At 40.7% G+C, this 26657-nt stretch overlaps 1 long non-coding RNA gene across 2 annotated transcripts in view; it reads left to right on the forward strand.

Annotated features, from left to right (window-relative positions):
- The first annotated feature begins 5383 nt into the window (after positions 1-5383).
- Positions 5384-26657, forward strand: part of LOC114227803 (uncharacterized) — a 54855-nt gene continuing 33581 nt past the window's right edge. Inside the window, exons 1-2 of one of the 2 annotated variants that reach the window (XR_003613884.2) lie at positions 5384-5450; positions 25875-25948. This is a non-coding gene — a long non-coding RNA (uncharacterized LOC114227803). The remainder of the gene's footprint in view (positions 5451-25874; positions 25949-26657) is intronic. The other variant, XR_008555724.1, reaches the window with a different exon arrangement.

Here is a 26657-nt window from a genome sequence, read left to right on the forward strand (position 1 = left end):
GTTATTGAGGACAGTGGGCTACTTGAACAATACCTACTCTTAAGCCAAGAAGGGCTGTGGGATAATTAATCATGAATCCCCATAGTCACAGTGAATGCACAGGTGTGTTTTTTTTTTTTGTTTGTTTTTAATTCTTTTCAGGCTCTCTTATTTCTGTCAGAAAAGTTTCTAAATTTGAGTACCTTTTCCTACAGAACAATGTTTGCTTCTGACCAGACTACTTCCTTGAACAAAGTACTTTTAATTCAACTCTATGCAAGTAGGGGAAGTAAGGATGAGCAAATCCAGGATTTGAAGAGCAGTGATTGAATTTCTATTATTAGAAAATAAATATAGTGGATTAGGTTTTGTAAGGAATAACTTCTCAGAGGTATCCTCAGTACCGAACAGTTGCCCCAGGGGTAACACAGCAAAAAATAGGGTGAAAAGTCTGGGCACCCTGAAGATGGGCCAGAATGCTGTTTGCCGGACAGAGGCAGGCTTAGCAGAGGGCACTGTGTTGTTCCTCTGGCTCCAGATATAGGGATTTATTCATGTTTTTTGGGTGATGGTTGTCATTGAAAGTCACTTTCTCTTCATATACAGCTATTGTTGTGTCATGCACGGTATTAGAGGGAGAAGAGAGGCTTTTTTTTTTTTTTGTAGAAGCACACTCAATATATAAAATAGTCTTTTCTACCAGCTTCATGGTTGAAAGCATACTCCTAGTACTGGCAAAATGGATTCTTTAGAATTTGTGAAGTCTAGAGAATAATATATATCTATGTTAGAGTTATGATTGCAAAAAATGTATGATATTGATGATTGCTTTATTTGCAAGCTTATTTGCTTATCATTCCAGTCTGTTACTTCAAGATGATGTGTTTCTGAGAATGTTCTCAACTTTAAAAGGCAAAACCTAAGTAGATGACTTTATATTCTTGATTAAAGAGTGCTATGGATATTAAGAAACGCAATAAGAAATACAATAAATATTTCAAGTTTATATATATTGGTGTGATTGTCTTTTTTCCTCTTTTGGGAATGGTGTGACTACACATGGGAACTATACAACAGAAATTGGTAGAATGGCCAACAAAAGTCAGCACACTTTTCTGCTTCTAATCAAGTTGTTGCTTTTCTTTTCTTTTTTTTTTTTTTGGTAGTTACATTTTTATTTTATTTTTTATTTTATTTTTATTTTTTTAAATTTCTTTATTGATTAAGGTATCACATATTTGTCCTCATCCCCCCATTCCAATCCCACACCCATCCCCACACATGCCTCCACCCCCCTGTTGTCCTTAACCGCTGGTTAGGCTCATATGCTTGCACACAAGTCCTTTGGTTGATCTTTCCACTTTACCCCCACCCTCCCCTACCCTCCCTCTGAGGCCCGACAGTCTGATCCATTCCTCCTTGTTTCTGGGTCTGTTCTTGTTCATCAGTCTATGTTGTTCATTATTTCCCCTAGATGAGTGAGATCATGTGCTATTAGAAATACACTTATAAGAACCGAAAATGGGACAAGCAATAATGGTTATGGTGACAGGCAAATGAATCGGTCTGTAGTGAGTTTCTTTCTGGGCCAACAGTTCTTTTGAGACCCAATTACAATGTCCAACAGTTCCTTATGTGTACATGTCAGCACTGACATTACAGTTCTGGATGGTGGACAAATGGTGGTAATGCAGGTCCGACTCTCTGGTTTGGTCCTGGGCAACCTGCAGTGATGCACAGCTGCTAACTGCTAGTATGGGAAGGCCACATCAGCGTCTTCCATCTCTGGACTTTAAAAAAAAAAAAAAAGATATTGTCTCTTATGAAAGAACAAATGAAATGTTTACCTAAATGAATTTTGCACTTTGTTCCTTATCAGAGCCAATTATTTGTCTATAAAAATTGGCTATTCCCAGCTTCATATGTTAATATATATATTTTTTGCTTTTATCTGACATTTCGTTAGGATACACATACATTGGTTAGTTTTCTAGTGGTGTGTTGAGTTTGCTTGCATTTTGCACTGGCTCCAGTGCTAGTCTGCCTAGCATCTGTGTTATTAGAGGCTCTCCCCTAGCCAAGAACTGGGTGCGTGCCTGGGACATGCCTATTTGGTACCTGTCTTCTGTCCACAGTGGTTATACCCAGGGGTATATGACCCAGGATGTCCCAGTCAGGTTGTTTCTCCCATGTTTAAAAACTGAAAATGAAAGAGAAGCCAATCGTCTTATTCCTTTCTAGTCACTAAGCCATGAGAATGTGAGTCTGATGCCAACACCCCTTCTCCCTTCTGCATCCCCAATCCCAACACACACCCCACCAGCTGAGCTCTGGCAGGAGAGAAGGAAGCTAAAGTACAACGACCAATGTATTTGGAGCGGTAGGGAGAGAGTGTCCTGATGGTGTTTGGGTTCCTGGCTCTGGATGTGCCTAAGACCAGCTTCCCTTTGTATGTGAGCCCATTTCCCTGAGCTGGGTCTTTGTCACTTAAAACCAGAGTGTGAACTCAAACAACTTTTGTAATTCCCGAGTCCTGGGAAGATGTGGTCTCCTGTAGGAGTTGGGCAGAATATGAGCAAAACTGCTTATACCTGGGCCTGTTAGAGAGTGGGAATTTTTGAGCACTACTGAGGCCGTGGAGTATGCCCCAGATAGAATTGTCAGTGCTGACACCAGGCCAGGCCTTGAGATATGGTCTCATGGCCCCTTCCCAGCACGTAGCCTTCTTTCATAGAACACTGTCAGCTTTCTGAAGAACAGGATGACCCTGTGAATAACATGGTCGTCATTGGCATGATCCTGACGTTGCTTGGGAAAAACTGTTTTGTCTTGGGTTACTTGTTCTGCAAAAACTGGATGTGGTTAATGTGCTTAAAAGCAGTCCTACACAAAGGGTCGCTGCTGCTCTCTGTTCTCCCTGCGTGGAGAATGGCAGAGTAGTTACCGGGTTGTCCGGCCGCCCGGCTAATAAAGGCTCCCTAAATTTTAATTTGGTCTGGGCTCCAGTGGTCATTCACTCGCATCTGCTCCACAACAGGCCCAGAGATGATGTGTTAAGACCGTTTCTAGGTGGGTAGTAAGGTTGTGGATAGAGGTTTTCTTCTCTTGCAATTTCAGCATGGTAAGCACAGCTTTGAAAATTACTCCAGTGGAAGTAAAGGAGAGATTTATCCAGTGGATAGGTTTGTTTGCACTAACTTTCTCCCTTTCCTCGTGGGCTGTGGTCTTGAGTTTCTTAAGCTTATTTTCAGATTCTCCGTCTTTAAAATGGAGAGAGTATACTATTTCCCATCATGGTTCTCTAAGATGTGATTAATACATCTGGTTGTAAAATACTGATAGATCTTTAAAATGCTGTACCAAAATATTACATTGGACCAGAATTGTCAGTTTTTCTTGTCCTTTAAAAAAAATGTATATATATATATATATATATATATATATATATATATATATAATTGATTTTTTACAGAGAGGAAGGGAGAGAGATAGAGAGTTAGGAACACCGATGAGAGAGAAACATCGATCAGCTGCCTCCTGCACACCTCCTACTGGGGATGTGCCCGCAACCAAGGTACATGCCCTTGACCGGAATCGAACCTGGGACCCTTCAGTCCACAGGCCGACGCTCTATCCACTGAGCCAAACCAGTTTCAGCTTTCTTGTCCTTTTAAAGGCAGTCTTGAACTCTAGTATTTCTGAAGTATGATATTCAAGGAATTGCTATTGACTTGATCATCTGGATTCTCTATGCTTATTTATCAACTCTCATTATCCCAAGAAATCTATTTGTGTGTGCGTGGCAAACTAGTTGTTCAATAAATTTTTAGTAAAGGAGTGAATAAATTAAAGAGCAGATGAATTAATTCAATGGCATGGGATCATAGTCATACACAATTCAATTTTCCCTTTTTAATATGTAACTCTAAATAGTAACAGCAAATAAACACAAAATTGGTTTGGTGATATGCCAGTAACCATTTAGGTCCCCCCCCCCCTCCCTCAAATTGGTAAATATTTTTTAAAAGAAATATTCATTATAACGGGATTGGAGTGATGAGGAATTGGAAAGTCACAAAGCAAGAGAACTTGAAATAACATGAACAGTGGATGTAAGGACCAGCCACACCCTTAGTGCTGACAGAGCATCCAAGGAAGAGGCCTCCAGGACCAAGATCCAGACCTGTGGGGAGGCGCACAGCAGCGGGGCTTGCGGGATCGCAGGAAGTCATGTGGTGCTGGGCCAACAAAACTTGCAGGAAATCTGCCTCTGAGGTGCCAGAGAAAGCTGACCCCTGGGGGAGAGCCACATTTCAGTAGTTGCCACAAAGCCTCCTGGAATGATTCCAGGGTAGCTGCTCACAGGGAGGTGTCTCTTGGGGATGCTCACTGCAGAGCCATCCCAGGGAGTGCTGGGGGGAGCTTCCCGCCCTGGGCCCCGTTGGCCACCAGGCACAGCAGGAGCCAGGACCTGGAGAAGCCGATTGGGCAGCAGTTTCTGGATGCTGGAGAAGCCATGTGTGCTGCTGGGGCTGGATAATGGAGAAACCAAGAGCTGCAGCATCCTTTTGAGAGAGCAACACCATACCAGGAGGAGAAACTTCCTCCTCCACTGTCTCTCCAGCACCTTCTACTGACAACGCTTAGCATCCTACCACGTGGCAATGAAGGGTGGATTTGGAGCTGGAAGGCAATAAATTGATAGCTGGCATAAGCACCTGTTATGAGCAAGCAGCATGCAAGGTGCCAGGGGTATGCAGTGGAGAGAAATAGCTCAATCAAATAATCGTATTTAAGAGTAAACTCATATTGTGTTGAGTTTTCTTTTATGTGAAGGAAAGTATGTGTATCATGAAAGACTGTTCAGAGGGTCTTGAAATTAGATTTCATACTTGCCTCTGCTCAGTACATTTTTAAGTAGGCCACAGGTTGTTCAGTAAAATGTTTAGACAAAAGCAGTTTTTTAAATGAATCAAAAACAAACAAAAAAGCAAAACATGAAACATTGAGATCAAGTAATTTATGAATTAATATGATCTGTACAAAATCCAAAGGAATTCTACCATAAACAATGCCATACTCCTGGTAAGGACTGGTTGGAGGACAATCTCTTATGCGTGGTTTGAGAAAATCTGAAGTTTCCGTGAGATAGAGTTATTGAAAGGGTATGAAGTAGAACAATCCTGGTCCAGAGAAAGGGGCACACCAATCAAAGGCCATTGTCATTTGAGTGTAGAAGTCTTATTGTGGAAGGCTATTACATAGATGCAATCTGTTCTGAAGGGGTCACTTGAAATACTGTGGTGACGCAGGAAATGCAGCCGTGAGACTCGCTGACCAGACTGAGCCAGCTGTGTCTTTCAGAAAAGAAGCAAGTGGGAAATGACCTCATTGTCGTCTACAGGATCACGAGAGGCGGAACTGTTTCAGGGACACCGAGCTGGTGGTGGAACTGGACATGTTTACAGAAGGTAACTAGGGCATAAACTGAAAAGTCACTTCTTATGGTGGAAGGGGAAAAAAATGAGGACTTAAAGTCAGAAAAATAACTGGCCCATGTGTTTATCTCATATGACTTTTTAAAAAAGAAGGTAGCATCTTTCTCATTTTATGGAGACCATAGCACAAAAGGTCATTCTGCCTATCTGTACAGTGGCATCTAGACCAGAAAGAGTAATTATGCTAAAAATACTTCAGTAAAACATTCTAAGAAGTACACCTGCCTAATAGATCATGTTCTGCAAGCACTGATTTTTTCCCCCAATATACAAAAAGGAACCATTTTTGAAACTTTGCTCCACATTCAATTTATGTCTTCAGCTTAGACCATTTCATGACTTGACCTTGTCAAGGAAAGGTATTGATTCATGGGTAAAGTTATATGACATAGGGATTTGCTTAAAAATACCCTGGCAAATAATAATAACAAAAATTGAGATAAATGAAATAATATTGCCAAAATTTGGGTAATTATTGAAGCTGGGGACAATGGGCACAAGAGAGTTCACTATACTATTCACTCTAGTTTATGTTTGAAGTTTTTTATATTAAAAAGTTTTCAGAGGAAGTTTATAAATGCAGTATCCATTTCAGCATCTTTATAATAACCACGGTTATGAATAAGGAGATTTGGTGATGGTCCATTGGATTTTGGATAAGAAATCTAGTTAAGAGGAACTGGAGTCTCAAAGGAGGAGAGACTAAGAGGATGGATTTTTAAAATCAAGTTTATTTTATATTTTTAATCATTAATAAGGTAAATATCAGTTTAAATAGGAGAATTAAAACAAGGGCCAAAAGTATGTAAAGACAACATCATTAGCTATTGGGGAAATGCAAATTAAAACCACAATGAGATATCACCAAACACCTATCAGAATAACTACAATAAAATACAGTGGCAATGCCAAATTCTGGATGTGACACTAAATAAATCCCATATTGCAATTGGGAAAGTAAGATGGTACAGCCACTTGGGAGAGCAGTAGGCAGTTTTGTTTTATTTTTTAAAAACTAAACATACAGTTACCATATGGCCTACCAAATACACCATTAGGCATTTATCCCAGAAAAATTAAAACTTTTATTTATACAAAAAAATACACAAATGTCTATAGTAGTTTTATTCATAAAAGCCAAAGTCTGGAAGCTGGCCTGGATGTTCTTCAATGGGTTAATGTTAAACCAAACTGCGGTAAATCCAAGACATGGAACACTACTCAGCAATAAAAAGGAATGAACTACTGATACACATAACAGCTAGGATGAATCTCCAGGAAATTACGCTGAGCGGAAAAAGCCAAACCTAAAGATTATATGATGTATGATTTCACATCTTTGAAATGACAAACTTTTAAGAATGGAGAACAGATGGTGGTTAGCAGGGGTTAGGGTCCTGGGAGGGAGAGAGGAAGGCAGGTGGGTGTGGTGATAACAGGATCACGTGAGGGATTCTTGTGGTGATGGGACTGTATCATAACTGTGTTGATGGATATATGTACACACACGTGTGATAAAATTGTGCAGAACAAAATATACAGGCATGTACACAAATGAGCACAAGTAAAGCTGGAGAAATGGGAATAAGGTTGATGGATTGTATGAATGTCGTTAACCTGGTCCTGATGTAATATAGTTTAAAATGTTTTTTATTTTTCAATTACTGTTGACATACAATATTATCTTAGTATCAGGTGTATAACATAGTGACTAGGCATTTATATAACTTATGAAGTGATTACCCGGATAAATCTAGTACCCATGTAACACCATACATAGTTATATTGTAATATAGTTTTGCAAGATAATACCTGTTATGAGCAAGCAGCACGCAAGGTGCCAGGGGTATGGAGGAAAACAGGTAATAGAAAATTGGAGATCTCAGTATTATATATAGTATATTTCTTTCAGCTGCATGAAATTATCTCAATAAAAATGTAAATGAAAATAATATGTATAAAAATAACTAAAAGTTCAAATACTGCTTTTTAATCTGCTCAAAACCTTGGTGGATATTCTTGCTGACTTTTTAAAAAATATATTTTTATTGATTTCAGAGAGGAAGGGAGAGGAAGAGAGAGGAAGAGAGAGAAACATCAATGATGAGAGAGAATCACTGACCAGCTGCCTCCTTCGCGCCTCCTACTGGGGATCAAGCCTGCAACCTGGGCATGTGCCCTGACCAGAATTAAGCCATGACCTCTTGGTTCATAGGTCAACGCTCAACCACTGAGCCACACTAACTGGGTTTGCTGGACTTATTTTTTCCACCTGGAATAAAAAAAAAAAAAAAAGTTGTGCATCAAACAGACTGTCAAATTACAGTGGGAAGGCTGCGGAGTGTGTGTGTGGTGGGGGGGGGGGGGGGGGGCGGGGGGGATGGTAAGAGATCAACCGAAGGACTTGTATGCATGCATATAAGCATAACCAATGGACACAAGACACTGGGGGGGTGGGGTGAGGGCATGTGCTGGGGAGGTAGGAGAGGCCAGGGGAAGGTCAATGGGGAAAAAAAGGAGCCATATGTACTACTATTTGTAATACTTTAAACAATAAAAAAAGATGAAAAAAAAGTTGTAATCTCTCCATTAATAATAGGAAGTAGTTCGCTTTGTTTTACCTAGGAATACCACCCACTACTAGTAGGATATCTCCGAACAAGTTTCTTAATCACACTGGCTCTGTTTTCTAATATGTTAAAGGGCTGTTGTTACTATTAAAAATATATCTTAAGTGCCTGATACATGGTACTACTTAAAAATTCTTCTTCATATTGGAGATATTTTTTTCACTTGAAGATTTTTTCAGGACCCCTACCTTTCCACTTTTACTCTCTTTTGTCTTTGGGAATTTTCTTGTATATTTGTGTGTCCCCTGGAACATAAAAAAAAAAAAATTATGTAAATTAAGATCTCTGGTAAAAAAAAAGAAAGAAAGAAAGAAAGAAAGAAAAATTTTCAGAGAGAAAGCTTGAAACTAATGGCCAAAGGAGATACTGGATTATCTGTGGTTTTCAATGATCTGTCCTCTTCCTGGCCAAGTGTAGCATACAAGATCGAGAATTACTGGCATTGAAAGTAACGGCAGTTTAAAAACACTGAACAGTTAGGCCATTAAAGATGAATATACATACCCCTGGTGACCACTCACCAGTCCTCGTTCATCCCCAGGGACACCTGTTTGAAATGTGAAAGCACTCTGTGAGAGCTCGTTTGTGGCCTGTAATGAGAAGTTATGAAAACCCAGTAATTACGTGCGTTTTCAGATCCATCTGCTTTGGTGAAGCAGACAAAGAGCATTTTTAAGGTAAAAGGAGAAAAATAACTCTTTTTAAAAAGCAAGCAGGGGATTTTTCTATTACCAGTAATGTTGGCATAGGTTGCTAATGATAAAACTAGTCACAGAAAGCAACAAGAAACGCTAGGTAGAAAACCCACCCCTGCCCACCTCCACCACCACCACACAGAAAATGTTAGAGAGTGTCAAACAGCACACAGTGTGGCTGCAACTTTCGGAGGCAAAAGAGAAGCATAGGAGGTTAGTCAGATTTTTAAGCTTGACATTCCATGGCATTTCCCCCTTGTGGTATTTGCTAATATATAATATTTGTGAAGGCAAAACACTGGGAAAGTAAATATAAAGTGACAGCTGAGAGTCTGAAAAGCTTAGAAGAGCTTAAACTGCCATATGACTTTAGAGAGAGAAAAATTAGAAATCAGGGTAGCTGAAAAGGGAGGGTCCTAGCCAACAGCCTAGAAATCTAACTTGTTCCCCAGAAGGGCTAACCTGAGAAGTAAGGGGGGACCAGAAATAGACAAGCTTCTGTAAAGATGAAAACATATCTCCAAAACATGTCAGTTCCTGAGTGGGGTAAGGTGATCTGTCTAAAACCTGACTACTCAGCAGAACGCAAACAATAACTCCTTTCAAGCAGACCTCCAGGTATTGCCACAATTTTTCACAGACAGGTGATCCAGATGTTGGAATCATCAGATTTTAAAAAAGATGAGTATATTCAAGAAAATAGACGATGAGATAGAATTTAACCAGAGAAACCCTAACATATATTGAAATGAAGAACTCAATGCAGCCTTCCTGGGACCACAGGAATCTCAGCTCCCCGGCACCAGACACAGCCGCAGGTCAGGAAGAGATAACACAATGCATTTCTGCAAGAGGCTCTAGATTTCCTCAGAGCCTTGTTTGAAAGACTATTGGCCTGAGAGAACCCACATTCCTCCCTTAGCTTCTGTGTGACCAGGATCACAGATAAATCACTCTCACCTCCAAAAACTGGCTAATAATCTAAATCCTACCTACATTTTGGAGAATGCATTTGTAGAAAGAAATGGATTCCATTCTTCCTCCTATTCTTCTTACCCCCCTTCCCATCTTCTTCCCCTCTGGATCAGCCAAATCTACTCTGGTATAATAATTATTTCCATGTAGTGAATATCTATTATGTGTTAGATCTTGGTGAGAGATGTCATGCCTGTCTTATTTCATATCTTTTCATTTACCCTACAAGACTGAAGAAACAGAGGCTCGGAGAAGTTAGTGAACTTGCTGGAGCCTCTCCAGTGAGTAAATGGTAAAGAGGCTTTGACTGTAGGCATGTTCAGTTCCAAAGCCTGTCATAAGCCTGAGGGAAAACCAGGAGTTAAAGATGGCCTAAACAATTAAAACTATCACCTTGGTTGGCTATTCCTCAAGGGTGCCAATAGCATGCCACAATAGTGGACAATCAGCTGGCTTCTTACAGCTGTATGGAAGTTTCCATTGAAATACAGTTGTTATGAAGATTGCCTGGTTTAGGAACAAAAAGCAAACAAAATCCCAAGCTTTAGCTGGAACTTTGAAGATAAAAAAGCTTTAGAAAAAAAGTAAGAACTTATTGTTTAAAATGCTATTGAATGAGTTTTCAGGAATACCTATTGTTATTTTTAAAGGAAAAACTTAGTGTTCTTTTAAAAGCGTAGGACTGCTAGCAATTTCAGGAGGGATGGTAGAAGTCTTGTTCAATTAACTTTCCCAAATTGTGAGCAGAAATGTTATATGAAGCCCAAGGTAAGAGCTCTCCTGGAAAAGGCAATTGCCAATCAACAGCCATTGTTCATTTGTTTGTTGATTCATTCAATACTTTTCATTTTTAGTGTTGAAATACATAGAGGGATGCATAAATCAAAGGTAATGATTTTAAAGAATGGTTGTGAATCAAACACGCAAGTAACATGAGGAATATAACAATACCAGTTCATTAGAAGGTACCCTCCTCAGTGCCTTTTCCCAATCAGGTCTTATTGAAAAGGTACCTTTTGAGTGATGACTGAAGGAGGTGAGGGAGGGAGTCATGTATTTCTCAGGGAAGAACATTCTAGACAGAGGGAGCAGAGCTTTAACAGCTGTGAGGCAGCAACCTCTCTGCTGTGTTCAAGAACAGTAGAAGTCCAGTTCGACTTGAATAAAGTTAATGAGGAAGAGTTTTATGAAATGAGGCCAGAGACAAAAGGGGGCCTGATCCTGTAGCCTTGTAGGTATTTCAGGACTTTGTTCTTCTTTTAAAAAAAATACTAGAGGCCGGTGCATGAAATTCATGCACGCGGGGGGGGGGGGGGGGTGGGTCCCTCAGCCCAGCCTGCACCCTCCCCAATCTGGGACCTCTCAGGGGATGTCCGACTGCCAGCAGGATCAAGCCTAAACTGGCAGTCAGACATTCCTCTCACAATCTGGGACCACTGGCTCCTAACTGCTGGCCTGGTCACCCCAAACTGACCCCCTTGCTGATGTAGTCACCCCCAATTGCCCCCCCCACCAGCCTGCTCACCCCTAACTGCCCTCCCATGCCAGCTTGGTTGCCCCTCACTAACCCCCTGCTGACCTGGTCGCCCCACGCAGCCTGTGTTCAGTTGTCCATTCAGTTGTTTTGGATGCGATGGTTACTTAGCCTTTTATATATAGATAGATATTTTTTATTGGTTTCAGAGAGGAAGGGAGGGAGAGAGAGAGAGAGAAACATGAATGATAAGAGAGCCACTGATCAGCTGCCTCCTGCACACCCCACACTGGGGATCGAGCGCAACCTGGGCATGTGACCTTACCTGACCGGGAATCAAAAGGTGACCTCCTGGTTCATAGGTTGATGCTCAACCACAGAGTCACACCTGCCCAGCCAGGACTTTGTTTATTCTGATGGAAATAAGAGCCATTGGTGTGTTTTGAGTAGTGCAGTCTCATGAACTGATTTACATGTGTAAGGGATCAATCTGGCAGAGGGCAGAGGCAGAAGATAGGTGAGAAAGACCATTGGAGCAATCCAAGCAAAAGATGGTGTTGGTTTAGCTTAAGTGGTGGCAATGCAAGTAGTGAGAAGAGGTCAGATCATCTTTGTAATTTGGACAGGATTGGCTTACATATCTATGATAACTTACGTATGCTTCAGTATTATGTTCACTAATACCACTTTATACGCTCTTTATTCCCTTTTGCATCACAGATCTATCTGTGATCACATTCCTTCTTCCTTTAGATTTTCCTTTTGAGAAGGTCCTCAGGTAGCCAACTTTTCCTTTCCTGGGACTGAGTTTATTTTTCCCTTCCCTTGGTTGACAAGTATTTTCTCTTAGCGAATCAGAGCTATCACTCCACTCTTCTACAGTGTCCATGGTGGCTGTGAGTCCAAATGTCACTCTTTTGATGGTAATCCTCTTTTTCTCTCTGACTGCCTTAAATTTCCCAGTGGTCTTTGTTGTTGAGCAATTTCTCTATGATATGACTAGATAGGGATTGCTTTGTATTCATCCTGCTTGGTATTCTTTAAGATTCCTAAATCTGTGAATCAATATCTATTATCAGTCGTGGAAAATGTCAGCCATTATCTCTTCAAATATTGCCTCAGTTTCTTCCTTCTTCGCCTCTTTCTGGACCTTCCCTCTGTCTTCTCTGTCTTTGGCTGTTTATTCAGACTTTTCATCTCTTGTCTGTGCTGCATTTTGAAGTGTTTCCTTTGGCCTATTTTTCAGTTTACAATGTCTTTGTTCAGGAGTATCTAATCTGCTGATAAATCCATTTGTTGAGTTTTCTATTGCAGGTGTTATATTTATCATTTCTGAAAGTACTCTTTCATTGTCATTCAAATCTCTTACACTGTACTTTATGTTTCATATTTTCTGAAAATATTGTCAGTTTTGTATTTGATTTATTTTAAATTGTGGGTCTTATTACTTCAATATTTGAAAATTGAAGAGCTTCATTTCTGCTCAAATTTCTGCTCAGTTTTACTCATGAAGATGTGTTTCTTTGGATATTTTTGGGTTTTGACTATGTGCATTCTCCTTACAAAAGTATTGTTCAATTAATAGACTTTATATTTTAGAACATTTTTAGATTCACAGCAAAACTGAATGAAAGCACAGAGTTGTTAACATACCCCCTGTGCCCCCATGCACAGAATCTCCCACCATCAATATCCTGGAGCAATGTGGTACATTTGTTACAGGTTTCTAGTGAATTTCAATTTAGTTTGCAAATCTGAATAATGACCAGCTTTTGTTTATAACTTGTCAGGGACATTTCTCCCTTTTTTGTTCAGCACCGAAGCAACTTTCCTTGAAGTGCCCTCCTGTTGAGAGTAGTTTATATCTGGTCAGACTCACTCTGAAAATGAAGCTTCGAGGGAAGAGGTCTCCCATTAAACTCCCCACTTGACAGCTTTCTGTTCCTCTACCGGGGAGGCCATGAAAACTGAAGTTCAGATTTACAAGGCTTAGCAAATGTTCTCAGGGCAAGATTGGCTTCCTCCTACAAGAAAATAAACTTCTCTGTGTTTTCCACTGCAGGTAGAATTTGGCCTGAAAATCCCCCCTGTACCCCCAACCTTGCAATGTCTTCAATGCAATTAACAAGGCTTAAAAAATATTTTCCTGTCTTTTTAGTTTTCAGTTGGATATCTAACCACACATTTTATCAGAGACAGAAGTCCATTCCTTTATTTGCTCAGTCAGCAAACAATATCTGAACATCTCCACGGTGGTGGATATTTGGGGGAGGCAGTGATGCGTTAGTATTATTCCTGCCCTTGAGGAAGTTTTTTTTTTTTCTTTATTGATTAAGGTATTACATCCTTGAGGAGTTTATAATCAAGTACAGGAGGAAGTGCATAAAGACTACTCATGCAAAATTTTGCTGAACTGTTGAGAAGTTCAACATTATAATGCAGTCTTCCTGTATTTTTCCCAAAGGCAATTGGAGTAATTAAGAACTCAGCTTTGTGGCAAGGGACCCATGAATCATTATTCTGTACAAGCACCCCAGTTTTTCCCAGCTTCTAAGAGATAATAAATCTCCAATAGAAAGGGACCGAGGGACAGAACTGGGGTGGAGATGGGGGTTCCAAGGATGTTGTTGCCAGCATAAACCCCGTTCTCTTGGGCCATTAAAATGCTAATATATGGTCTGCCTTCTCCTGTTATCTGAACCTGCTTCATTCAGGTGAACCATGAGTTTGACCTTCTTGGGAAGCCTGGTCTCCCCAACATTGTCAAGGAGATCTTATGGGTGTCATTTCCCGTACTAATCCTAACAATAGATGTCACTTCGTTGGGTCAATTATTTTAAAGTTTCATGTGATCATAGAGGAGTTCTATGGACATTAAAAATGTGAATGGGACCTGCACCAGCCATAAATATTAGGGTTCATTTGGCACCTTGGGATATATTTTTTAAACCCAGGAAAATACTTAATACATTTTTTTCATGACTAATAGAATCAATTTTATTTGTATAGCAGAGAAAAAAATCTGACAAATCAACTTTAAATGGTGATTTATTTAATACCATATCTATATACACACCATTCTGGGAACAGCAGATCTGAAAGGCAAACCAAGTTCATGTTCTGGCAATCAACTAAAGGTAATTGATTGATATATTTCAGAGGAAAATAAAATTATTTTGACAGTTTTCATTAGGATTACAACATGACAGTCAAAGAACTACCTAATTTTTCCCTAATCATGACAAATTGTTATTAATAGCATCTTACACATGTGTTACACATCTGAGAGACAATCTCTGTACACATTAAAGCACAGATTAGAGGAATGGCCTCCTCCCCACTAGCTAGACCTTGGCATTCTTACAATAGAGATACAACAATAGTTTACTTCAAATAAAGTTCAAAGGGATGTTTATCATCTTAAATTTAGACCATAAAGCAAAGATCTAAAAATATAAGGACTATTGAAAAGTAATGTTCCCGAAACTTTCACCAACTAATTGTAGCCCACATGAGTAATTTTTCTTTCTCTTTTTCTTTTTTTGAGAGAATGACTCACTAATGAGAAAATGTTGCCTTGCTTACAGAATATGCATTACATGCTTGATGCAAATAAATCTCTTATCACTTTAGAATGGGTCATAAAGTCACAAGTTGAAGGGCAAGAAGAAAACTCTTTCCATTTGCACACATGTCCTAAGGTAGATTTGGGAGAGGTTGCTCAACATTCTAGTAAGAGTTTGACAGCTTTCACTTTCCTAAGCCTTGAGTCATGTGTCTGTGTATCAGTGAGTGCTGGAAGAAAGAAAAAAATCAGGGAAGAGAAAGCCCTGGGAGGGGGCGTGAGAAGCTGTATAACTTTGGGCCATTTTTATTCCCTTCTGAGAATCCAAGGAAACTCTAGAAAAGTAGTCTGGAGAGAGGAGCCTGGTGAGCCTGCTGAGAGGCCATCTAGGAAAGGAACACAAAATTGGGAAGTCTGTTTTTGTTGTTCTTTTTTTTTTTAACTCTTTTTTTCTTTTAAAAAATATTTTTCAATTACAGTTTACATTTAATATTATTTGGTATTGATTTCAGGTGTGCAACATAGTGGTTAGACAATCATAAACTTTACAAAGTGTTCCCCCTGATGTTTTCAGTACCTAACTGGCAACCACACATAGTTATTACAATATTATTGACTACTTTCCCTAAGCTGTATTTTACATCTCCATGATTATTTTGTAGCTACCAATTGTACTTCTTAATCTATCATCCTTTTCACCAAGTCCCCAAGTCCCACTGGCAACCATCAATCTGTTTTATGTGTCTACAAGTCTGTTTCAATTTTATTTGTCCATTTATTTTGTTCCTTAGATTAAACAATAACTGAAATCATGTGGTATTTGTCTTTCTCTGACTGATTTCTTTCACTTAGCATAATGCCCTTTAGGTCCACCCATGCTGTTGCAATTGGTAGGGTTTCATTCTTTTTATGGCTGAGTAATATCCCATTGTATATATGTACCACAGCTTTTTTACCCACTTGTCTATTGATGGGCACTTGGGATGCTTCCGTATCTTGACTATTGTCAGTAACACTGTAATGACCACAGAGGTACATTTCTTTCACAGTAGTGTTTTGGGTTTTTTGGATATATACTCAGAAGTGGAATTGCTGGGTCATAAGGCAAAATTGGGAATTCTTGACTAAAGGCAAAAAGCAAGCCTGCTCCTAACATTTGTGTACACTGGGCATTGATAATTATAAATCAATTGACAAACTTTTGAATAAAATATGTTGTATCTTCCTACCTTGAAATTTTACCTTCATAAATGACAAATTGAAAATTTTGTGTAAAGCTATTATTCTTTTTTTTTTTTTTGAGAGTTTTTGTATTTATTGTACTAAACACATCCATCCATGTAGGACAAAATAGTTCCTGTTGGATGGGCAAAAGGAGACAAAGGAAAAGCTCTTGAAAATATTTTTTCTGCTATTTTTGGTGCTGAGTTTTTCCCCCTAGTGTATTTTTTTTTATTGATTAAGGCATTACATATGTATCCTTATACCCCCATTGCCCCCCACTCCCCAACTCATGCCCTCACCCCCCTAGTGTTTGTGTCCATTGGTTATGCTTTTATGCATGCATACAAGTCCTTTGGTTGATCTCTCCCCTTCCCCCCACCCTCCCCTGCCTTTCCTCTGAGGTTTGATGATCTGATCGATGCTTCTCTGTCTCTGGATCTGTTTTTGTTCATCAGTTTATGTTGTTCATTATATTTCACAAATGAGTGAGATCATGTGATATTTATTTTTCTCCAACTGACTTATTTCACTTAGCATAATGCTCTCCAGGTCCATCCATGCTGTTGCAAATGGTAGGAATTCCTTCCTTTTTATAGCAGCATAGTATTCCATTGTGTGCCACAGTTTTTTAATCCACTCATCTGCACAATTTACAATAGCTAAGATTTGGAAACAGCCTAAGTGCTCATCAGCAGATGAGTGGATTAAAGCTACTATTCTTATATAGTATTATAAAACTTAATATTAGTAATTATCAATTAAATTTAAAGGCAAAAATATAGACTAGAATTAATGAATATGACATTTTCAATAAAAATAATTAAAATGAAGCTGATGTTTAAATATATTGTTAAATGTTATTCCATTTTACTAAACATTCTTATAGAACTATTTGCAATTCATCTTCCAACTAGTTGCCAACATAAAAAAATGGTATCATGCTTCTTGGTGTTATGCCTACATGCACACATTTAAGGGAAGAATGAATTGTTTAATATTGCAAAATATTCCTCTGCCAAGTCCAACTCTTAAAAATTTTGCACCAACCCATGAATATCTCCAGAATCATGAATTGGAACGCAAAGAAGAGAAAGAAAAATGATGTTTTTCTTGGGAAATGATCCTTTATTCTGCATGATGCTATTGCCTCTATGCTGAGGGTAAGGTTTAACAAATTAATTTGTCTTAAATATTTTTTTTAAATTTTAGTACATCTGCTGCCTACATCCCCCTTTGGCCCCTAGATAGGTATATCCATATTCACTATCAATAGGGACATAACCCAGACCTTCATGGTGTTTGAGTATAGTGGCTTTGGTTTCTAGGATATAGGAAAACCAATAAGAAGAAACATTTCCCTGGGGCCTGAACCGTGTCAGTTAGAAGCATGGATATTTAAAGTTAGAATTTGCATGTTGAGAACCAGATTCCAACACAGAGGCACCCATGTGTTTCATATCACTTTGTGTGTGTGCTTGTGATATGTGGGGCTCTCTTCAGCATGGAGCCCTGGGCAGGAAACCTTCTTGCTCAGGTCTAGGAGAGGTACTGACGAAAGTGCTTTATGGATTCCAGAGTCATTATATCTGTTTTCAGAGGTTCCTGGGAAACCCACTCATATTGCATAAAGCATTTTCACAGATGGCCTGGGAGGCAGGCACCCAGAGAAACAGCCTCAGGAGGGCTTGCTCTCTGAGGGCTGGGGTGCAGGAGGGGGCAGAGATGTAGGCATGGGTGGGGACAGGAGGAGGGAAAAGCATCATGTGGGGGTGTGACTCTCTTGTGAGAAGGTTTCCATAAAAACAAACTTTGAACTAGACTGGTAATTGTTCACATGGATGTCTCTAGATTCAAACAGTTTGGGATGTTCCATGAAGTGTTTTTTCTTCATCAGTATCTGTCAGGATTCTTCAGATAACCCGGCAACTCTCTCAGCATCTATTAAGACTCTGTCTCAGGAATGGAACGCTCTCCAGAGCACCATTTCAGCTGCTACAATAAGGGAAGATGAAAGGAATGGAAACTACCTACCTCCATGGTAGGCTCGGCTTGGAAAGTATTTGTTATTTCTGGCTCCTTTTTTTTTTTTTTTTTTTGCAAGGATACAGAGATTAAAGTCACGAGAAAGAATAGCACAAAGCTACGTGATTATGAAAAACTGGGCTTTTATTGAACATTCTTTAATAAGACCACTATTTTATGCACATTTTAAATCAATTCCATGGGGGGGGGAGGGGCTATGATTTATGCAACTAACCAACCAGCTGCTTTGCATTTTAAAATGACAATACTAAAAAACCAAAAAGAAGGAGGGTTGGTTGCTATGGAAATTATTCCATGTACTTACGATAGGTGAGTGTCTGGATTTGAAATGTGAGGTGGCCTCAGAAGAGTTTACACTGCAATCACAGTGAAAAAAACATGTCCCCTACCTAACATTGTTTGTGTTGGAGATACTCCCTTACATCCTGACGCTTATCCAACGACGGGAATGTAACCCTTTATATTAACAGTGTGGTCCGAAACTGAAAATCCCCACCCTGTTATTTGTGTTTTATCAGCAGGCACATCAGCACTGAGTTTGGAAGAAAATGAACACACGTGCCCTTTCAGGCCAGGAGTGGGGCTGGCTCACTGATAAATATTCCAACACTGTCATAATGGTGTGGATATGCCAAAATGTCACGGCCTGAAACAAAACCACTATAATGAGCAAATGCGTAGTCTCTAAAGGGGTTTTCTAGACAAATTGAAAAGCCATCTGCTATGTTTAAAGGATTGAGCACAATGAACAACACTTTGAACACAAACGCCCCGTGCTACACGCTGGCTTTATGTTGGTGCTGGAATTCTCACGACACTGGTTGGGAGTGGGGCTGGTTGGAAAAGGCAAGGATCCTGCTGGAAGGACAGGGGGCGCTCGGGGTCTTTGTTAGTAACTTCTCACTGAAGGAAGTTGCTCCTAGACCCGCAATATGATAGTGTCTAAATAGTCTGCAAAGTCTAAAGACTTGACTTCTCCTGGTAGGCTTTGGGAAGGTGTTGGAGTTATTTAAAATGTGTTTGCTGGAGCCCAGCTGGTGTGCCTCAGTGGTTGAGCGTTGACCTATGAACCAGGAGGTCATAGTTCGATTCCTGGTCAGGGCACAGGCCCGGGTTGCAGACTTGATCCCTAATGTGGGGCGTGTAGGAGCCAGCCAATCAATGATTCTGACCCATGATTCTCTCTCATCATTGATGTTTCTATCCCCCTCTCCCTCTCCCTTCCTCTACCTCTAGTGTTTGCTGTAGTTATCAGAGTCAAGAGACTCTGATTGATAAGGCCCAAGACTTTATTATGTAGCAAGAACCGTGGACTTAAGAACAAAAATCAAAGTTCTAGCTTGAATATGAGTGTGCTACAAAAACTCCTGAGGAAAAATCAGAAAAATTAAAATCTCAGCTGCTCACAAACACTAGGACCATGGTTCCCTGTAACCCAATGTACAGATTAGGGTTACCATGTATGTCTCTGTTTTATGGGACAGGGTTATTATGTTGTCACTTGCACTGAACTCATGCTTTTGTGCCAAACACTAAGAGATTGTTTCCAGACAGTGAGGTGTTACCGACAATACTGTTGTTGCTGTGCCCTGGAGAAGTAAAATAGTTCCTGTCTCCCCTGAGTATCAGGAAGTAACTTAAGGCTCCATGACAATGTAGACTCTCATTATTATATTTAAAGATAATGAGGATAAATGTGCAGAGGCCACTGGTGCACGGTGACTGCAAGAGTTCGCCAAGAATGGACAACACTATTTGGCAGGACTACACATGGACACACAGGGAGCAGCTGACAAGCTCCGAGTGCTTTCATTCCTAAATCGATTTGGTTTATATGGTGCCCATCCTCTATTCTTTATGATGATCTGCCGAACATTGGCTGAATCAAAATTGTTTTGTTAGGAGCTATTCATATCACCTTAGGGAGGCTGGCTAATATTACAGTTTAATCCCACTCATAAATTGGCATTTTTATCTCTGTCATGACTGCTAGGAACAGGATTTTAATAATGTTAGAGCCACAAATCTCTTATGTCCAAGAATTTGGTCTCACTAGTAGTTCTATTAGCAGCATGGAGAAACAATGGGTATTCCTTCTTAGTCATTGAGACGGCTATCACTGGTCATGTCAACAGGTTACAGTTGGTTGAAAAGTGACATGGGACTTACCATGGAGAACTCTGGCATCTCTTGTCACCAAAACTATTAATGGAGTGGTTCTTAATCAGGGAAGATTTACCCCTCCTAACCCAGGGGACATTTTCATGTCTGATTGTCATGACTGGGGAGATACTGCAGCCATCTGATAGGTAGAGACCAGGAATTCTGCTAAACATCCTACAATGCATAGGACCTCCCCACCCCCACAACAAGGACTTGGCAGGTAGAAGAGGTCAATAGTGCTGAGACTGAGAAACGCTATCCTTGAGAGTTTCTGAGTAAAGGGTTTCAAAGCTGCCAGGGGGTCGGGTAAAAAGCCACAAGCCTGGGTCAGATCCAACCCCCATTGGCTGGGAAAAAGAATCGGGTTAGTGGTGATAAGGTATGAGCCAGAGCATTCTTGCTATGAGAAAGACAGAAGGCCCCACTCTCCTCTAGGAACCACATCCATACCGTTCACACCTCACTGCTGATTCTCCAGCATAAAAAGCATTCAGTGTGTACTTCCCCTCTTCCTGGTCATCCTGCAGGGAGGAAGGAAATCCAGAGCAATTAACAGCACGCCACATCCCTGTTCACCTCCCATCCAAATATGCGAGGGGCTGTAGGTAGCACACATGTGGCAATTTGCATGTCAGTCTTTAATGAGGAGGCTTGTAGGAACCGCACATCACCTGCACAACAACATATGCAGGTGGTGTGGCCGAGCAGCTGCAGAATAACTAATCAGGCTTCCAGGTTCCAACGGTTATGTCAAGATCCATTCATGTTAAGCCGGCCTGGGACCTGCAATCTACTGTAAACAGAGCTAATTTAATAAGGGCATCTGCTGGGCTCCCTTGTACATTGTGTTCGGCCAGCATTCCCTTCTTATCAAGGGTGAGGTGTTTGTTTTTGTGTCTCCTGACAGCAGCTCTTCCCTCCATGAAGCCCGGAGCCTTTGCCAGCTTTCCAGCACCTTCTGAATAAATCATCTCTGTTCCATCAGGTGGCAGAGAGGGCATTTTGGATTGTCTGTGGCAGATGGTATGACACACCTAATTGAAGTAATATATCTTTCAGGCAGTCTTGATATGCCATAAGGAAATGTACAGCATGTCACCTGGTGACAAATCTCCACTGGCTGAAACAGGAAATTTGGAGTGAATGTGTCGCACTCAACATAGACATGGCATTTTTCAAGGGGAAAAAAACCATCTCTATTGCCACAGTAGCAACAATGAGACCTCTATAACATTACATAATTATCCTTTCTTTTTTTGTGGTTGGAACAATGAAGTTCCAGTCTCTTCTGCGCATCCTTGCCAACACTGGTATCTTCTTGATGGTGGCCATTCTGGCAGGCGTGGGGCAGTGTCTTGTTGTGGTTTTTATTACATTTCCCTGACGATTGGTGATGTTGGATGTCTTTACAAGTACCAAACAAACAACAACATCGCTAGACATCCAGCTTTATTGAGGCGGACATTTGTGCTGGTCACATCTAAGAAGGGCATCCTGAGCTCTATGAGCCAATTTAGGACTAATACTATACTCCACTGGAGAGAAAAGGCCACCTGCTCAAAATTAGGCATAACGCAGAAAAGGAATGGCTTTCAAAAGCCCAGATAGAGATACATCGCTTAGAAAATCAAACTCCCTTCCTGACTCCAGGGTCCACAAGATGGGAATCCATCTTCTTCTAAGAGAGTCTCACCGAGGCCTCATGGGAGGGCAACACCGGCTTGGGAGCTGACTCAGCCAGGGCTTCCAGGCATGCTCAGAACCAGCCGTGGCGAGGACAGTTCCAGGATGAAGATTCAGTCCCACCAAGTGGGGGCCTTTATATATTGAGCCTGGGTCTTCAGGTAGAAGGGGTTTTGGCAGAGGAGCATATAGGTGGGTAGAGACCGGCCCTTTTGCAGAGCTGGGGTGCGGTTTTCTTTAGTGTCATGGGGTGTTTTGGGGGGTTGGCAGTGCAGTGAGGAAACCACTACTGAGAGAACTGCTATCACAGGATGGTAGCAGGGCTGTGGTAAAGAGAAAACCGTACGATACTACATTAGAGAAAAAGGAGACAGAAGAGGATTATGAGGGTAGGAGTGACCAGAGGCCTGCAGCCTCCTGCACCCCACATCTCATCACCGCCCAGGCTGAGCTGATGGGGGGTCAGCCCTTCATCCTGCCTGGGCCTCACAGACTCAATGGGCCTCACCCAGCCCAGACATGCATAGAGAGACAGAGCCTATCCCAGGGCCTTGCTACAATTTCCTCGAGGCCTGGTCCTTATCATTCATTATAAATAATTATCAATGTGGGAGATATTCCCTCCCCCGCTGAGGATTTGCCAATTTATTCTTTTAAAGCTTGCAAGAGTCAGTTACTTTAAGCCCCTTGTGCCCGCACTCCCTGACCCTCCCTCCCCGCCTTGTCAAAGTCCCTGGCTGCTGTTAATACTCCTATAGTAGGTCTATGCGTCGTGCCATGTTGTAAGCCCTTTGTATACACTGAGTGGCCAGATTATTATGATCTCTGAACGCATAATAATCTGGCCACTCAGTGTATATCCTATATAATAAAAGGCTAATATGCAAATTGTTCCCTCGACCAGGAGTTCAACCAGCAGGCAGGCCAGCCAACCGCCCATGTCCCCTCCCCCTGGCCAGGCTGGCCAGACCCCACCCATGCACGAATTCATGCACCGGACCTCTAATATATATATATATATAATGAGTGGCCAGATTATTTATACATTCAGAGATCATAATAATCTGGCCACTCAGTGTATATTCACCTTTTTAATCCTTACAAGCACTTTGAATGGGTTACTAGTTAGTCCTTACAACCTCCTTGTAAGATAATTATTATTCCAGTCTTTCAGAAGAGGAAACTGACTTGTAAGCAGTTAAACAATTATATTTGTATATGGGTTGTATCTCTCTATACATACATGCACACATTGCATATTAACACATTTTTATTCTTGTTTTTTCTTCAAAAATATATGTTTATTGTAGAAAATTTGGAAGTATAGGCCCCTCTCTACCCAAAGAAAGTATTAATCAACCTCATCTTCATAGATCACCTCTATCAACATATTTGGATATCTATTCATGGTCTTTTATGTAACACATTTGTATTTTTTTCACTTTATTTTATTTCATGTTATGTATGAAAGCATGTGTGATGATTTCAATGTGTCATGCACTGTTTTATATATTTTATAAATATTAACTCAGCAATTCTTATAACATCTTTATATAGGTGCTATTATTATGCCTGTCATATAAATGAAAGAGATTAAGTAATTTGTCAAGAGTATCATACTAGTGAATGGTGGAGCTCAGATTCAGACTCAGACAATCTGGTTTGAGTCCCATTTTTAATTATTCTGCCCTACCAACTCTCATATGTACATAGATTGCAAAATTGGCATTGTGTTGCCTTCAGCATGCATTAATATAGCAGGGTTTTATTTTTATTCTAATCCTAACTATTTATGGAAATAAAGATTTCAGCAAGGAATAGAGCATGCCAGTAATAGCAGCTAAAAAATTAGGTAGAAAAAATGTACTCTCCAATACACACACACACACACACACACACACACACACACACACACACTAAACCAAAGAAAAAAGGTTTATATTTCTAGTCAAATATTGAATCATTTGACATGTAGAGTTGTGCTCACATGGGTCACTTAAATAACACCCGATGTATTTAATTGGCTCTGTGTGTTTGATTAACTGCAGAGGGGCAGAGATAATTCACCGGCTGGCAATCAGTTAACTGCTAGGGGCACTGGATATGAACAAGATGCTTGGGGGCGGGGGGAGGTTTAGGGATATGTAGGACAAGTCAGCAGAACTCTTGCTGATGATCTAGCTATGGAGGCAAGACACATATGCATAGAGGGTTGTTGTAGACTGAATGCTTATGTCCTCCTCCCAAATTCATATGTTGAGGTCTCTAGTCCCCAATGTGATGATATTTTGAGATGGGGCCTTAAGGCGTTCATTAGGTTTGGATGAGGTCATGAAGTTCTGACCCTCATAGTGTCCTTACAAGAAGAGAGAGCAGAGAGCTTCCTCTCTCCTCTCCTTTCCTCTCCTCTCCTCTCCTCTCCTCTGCTCTCCAGCAAAATTGGCATCGTGTTACCTTCAGCATGCATTAATATAGCAGGGTTTTATTTTTATTCTAATCCTAACTTGAAGAAGAGGTCAAGTGGACACGGGGAGAGACAGTGGCCACCTACAGGCCGAGGGACTCTGAATAGAGCCTACCTTGCTGGCACCTTGATCTTGGACTTGCCAGGCTCCTGAACTGTGAGAAATAAATTTCTGTTGTTTAGGCCACCCAGTCTATGGTCCGTTGCTGTCGCAGCCTGAGCAGACTAATACAGGAAGGGAATTTTAAAAAGTTGTTTAAGGCAGTAAGTGCTTAGCACTAAGAAAATGATATAATCAATATTTTGGAACAAGGAGGGGGTCTGAGCAGCTGTGGTGGCCTGGTAACGACTTGGCGGGTTTTGGGGAGGGGGAGAAGCTGCAGACTCATGAGGCAGAGGATTCAGTGACTGACCATGAAGAGTCTAAATCTCATGATTCACGTGACCGGTCTGAGCAAGCAGAGCTCCTACCAGGGCTCTGTATTTGCTTTTCTCTCTGAATGGTGTATTCTTCTCCTCTCTTTCCCCGGTCACCTTCCCACCTGCTCAGACTCAGGGCTCAGCTTAAAAGTCTCATCCTCAGGAAACTCCTGGCTGACTCCCAGGCTTGGTTGTGGTCCCCACTTACAGAATTCGCTGACCTTTCTCTTCAGGGCACTTTCCATAGTGATATTTAAATTCTTGATTTGTGTGATTTTTTAAATTTATTTATTTTTTTGGTAATGCTTGTCTGCCCATTAGACTGCAAACTCTGCAAGCACCCAGTTTGGGCTTGTTTCCCTATTATTATCCCAAATCCTGGCACAGTCTTCATACACATTAGGCTCTCAATAAACATTTGTTGATTGACTAAGTGGACGAATGGCTATTACTCTCCAACAAGAAAGCCCTTCCTTGCTGCAACAGTGATATATTTTATTTAATTTATATTTTATTGATTTTTTACAGAGAGGAAGGGAGAAAGATAGAGAGTTATAAACATTGATGAGAGAGAAACATCAATCAGCTGCCTCCTGCACACCTCCTACTGGGGATGTGCCCGCAACCAAGGTACATGCCCTTGACTGGAATCGAACCTAGGACCTTTCAGTCCGCAGGCTGACGCTCTATCCACTGAGCCAAACCGGTTAGGGCAGTGATCTATTTTAAAGACTGCATCTTTTTTTAGGTTGGAGGGAAGGACCACAAATATAGTCAAGATAAATACATCGTGGTCTCCTAGGCCGTGTTTTAAAAATAAGCTGGTTGGCCCTGATCTGTCTGAGCCCTCTTTAGGGCTTCAGTTTGCTGCTGATTTATAGAACTAGAGGAAGGAAGCTCATGGCCAGGTGACAAAACAGACTGGGTGGAATTGATAGCCATATAATAGCTCAGATTGAGCCAGACTGTGGTTCAGATATTCCTTCAAACTTTTACAACCTGTCAACTTATTGGAACAGACTGAGAAGAGGGTTTTCTAAATTATTGTTTTCTTTTTTTAGGGTCTGCTTTAAAATACAAAGAGAATGGACTAACCTGCAGAAATTTGCACTAGCAGCTTTTTCAGGTACTGAAGGTAAAACAAATTTAACTCCATTTCCTTTTGGAGGACCGAGCTCCTTAAGCATTTAGGAAGAGAGGAGGAAAACTAAGCCAAGGATGTTTTTCCTTTTCTGTTGGGTTCTCTGTGAACGTCCTTTGACTATACTCAGCTGCCCCAGTTCCCAGCTTCCCGTGGTATCACATGTTTCTCTCTCCCTCCGGCCTACACAAAGCGTGGCCGTTCATGGCCTTTCCATGCAGATCACAGAAACCAGAGGTGTGGCATGGTCAAAGCACTTTGTCCTTTGGTCTTTTGTGGAAGTGCAAACCCTAGGACATTAACAAGCCTTCCGTCTCCAAGGCCCTTTGTGTAGGAGCTAAAAATGGCCAAACTGATTTTGTCAATGGTCCAATGATCAAAAACAAGACTCAGTATATTGACAGGCTAATAATGTGTAGGAGACCTTTCCTAATAGAGAAATCCCTTCTAACATCTGTCTCACACTTATAATGGCCAGGTGGCTGGTGAACTCTGGTTTTACCAAAAATATGCCATGAACAAATATGACTCCAAAGCCATGTCACATGTCTAAATGTTGGAACACTCCCCTTTTGCACTGGTCACTTATTATATTTGAAATGCAGCTTAGAAACAGCCAGAAAGTAATATTTTATTTATGTATTTAAATATGTTTTTATTTATTTTAGAGAGAGAGGGAGAGAGAGAGAGAAACATTGATGAG

The sequence above is a fragment of the Eptesicus fuscus genome, chromosome 4, assembly GCF_027574615.1.
Source record: "Eptesicus fuscus isolate TK198812 chromosome 4, DD_ASM_mEF_20220401, whole genome shotgun sequence".
NCBI lineage: Eukaryota > Metazoa > Chordata > Mammalia > Chiroptera > Vespertilionidae > Eptesicus > Eptesicus fuscus.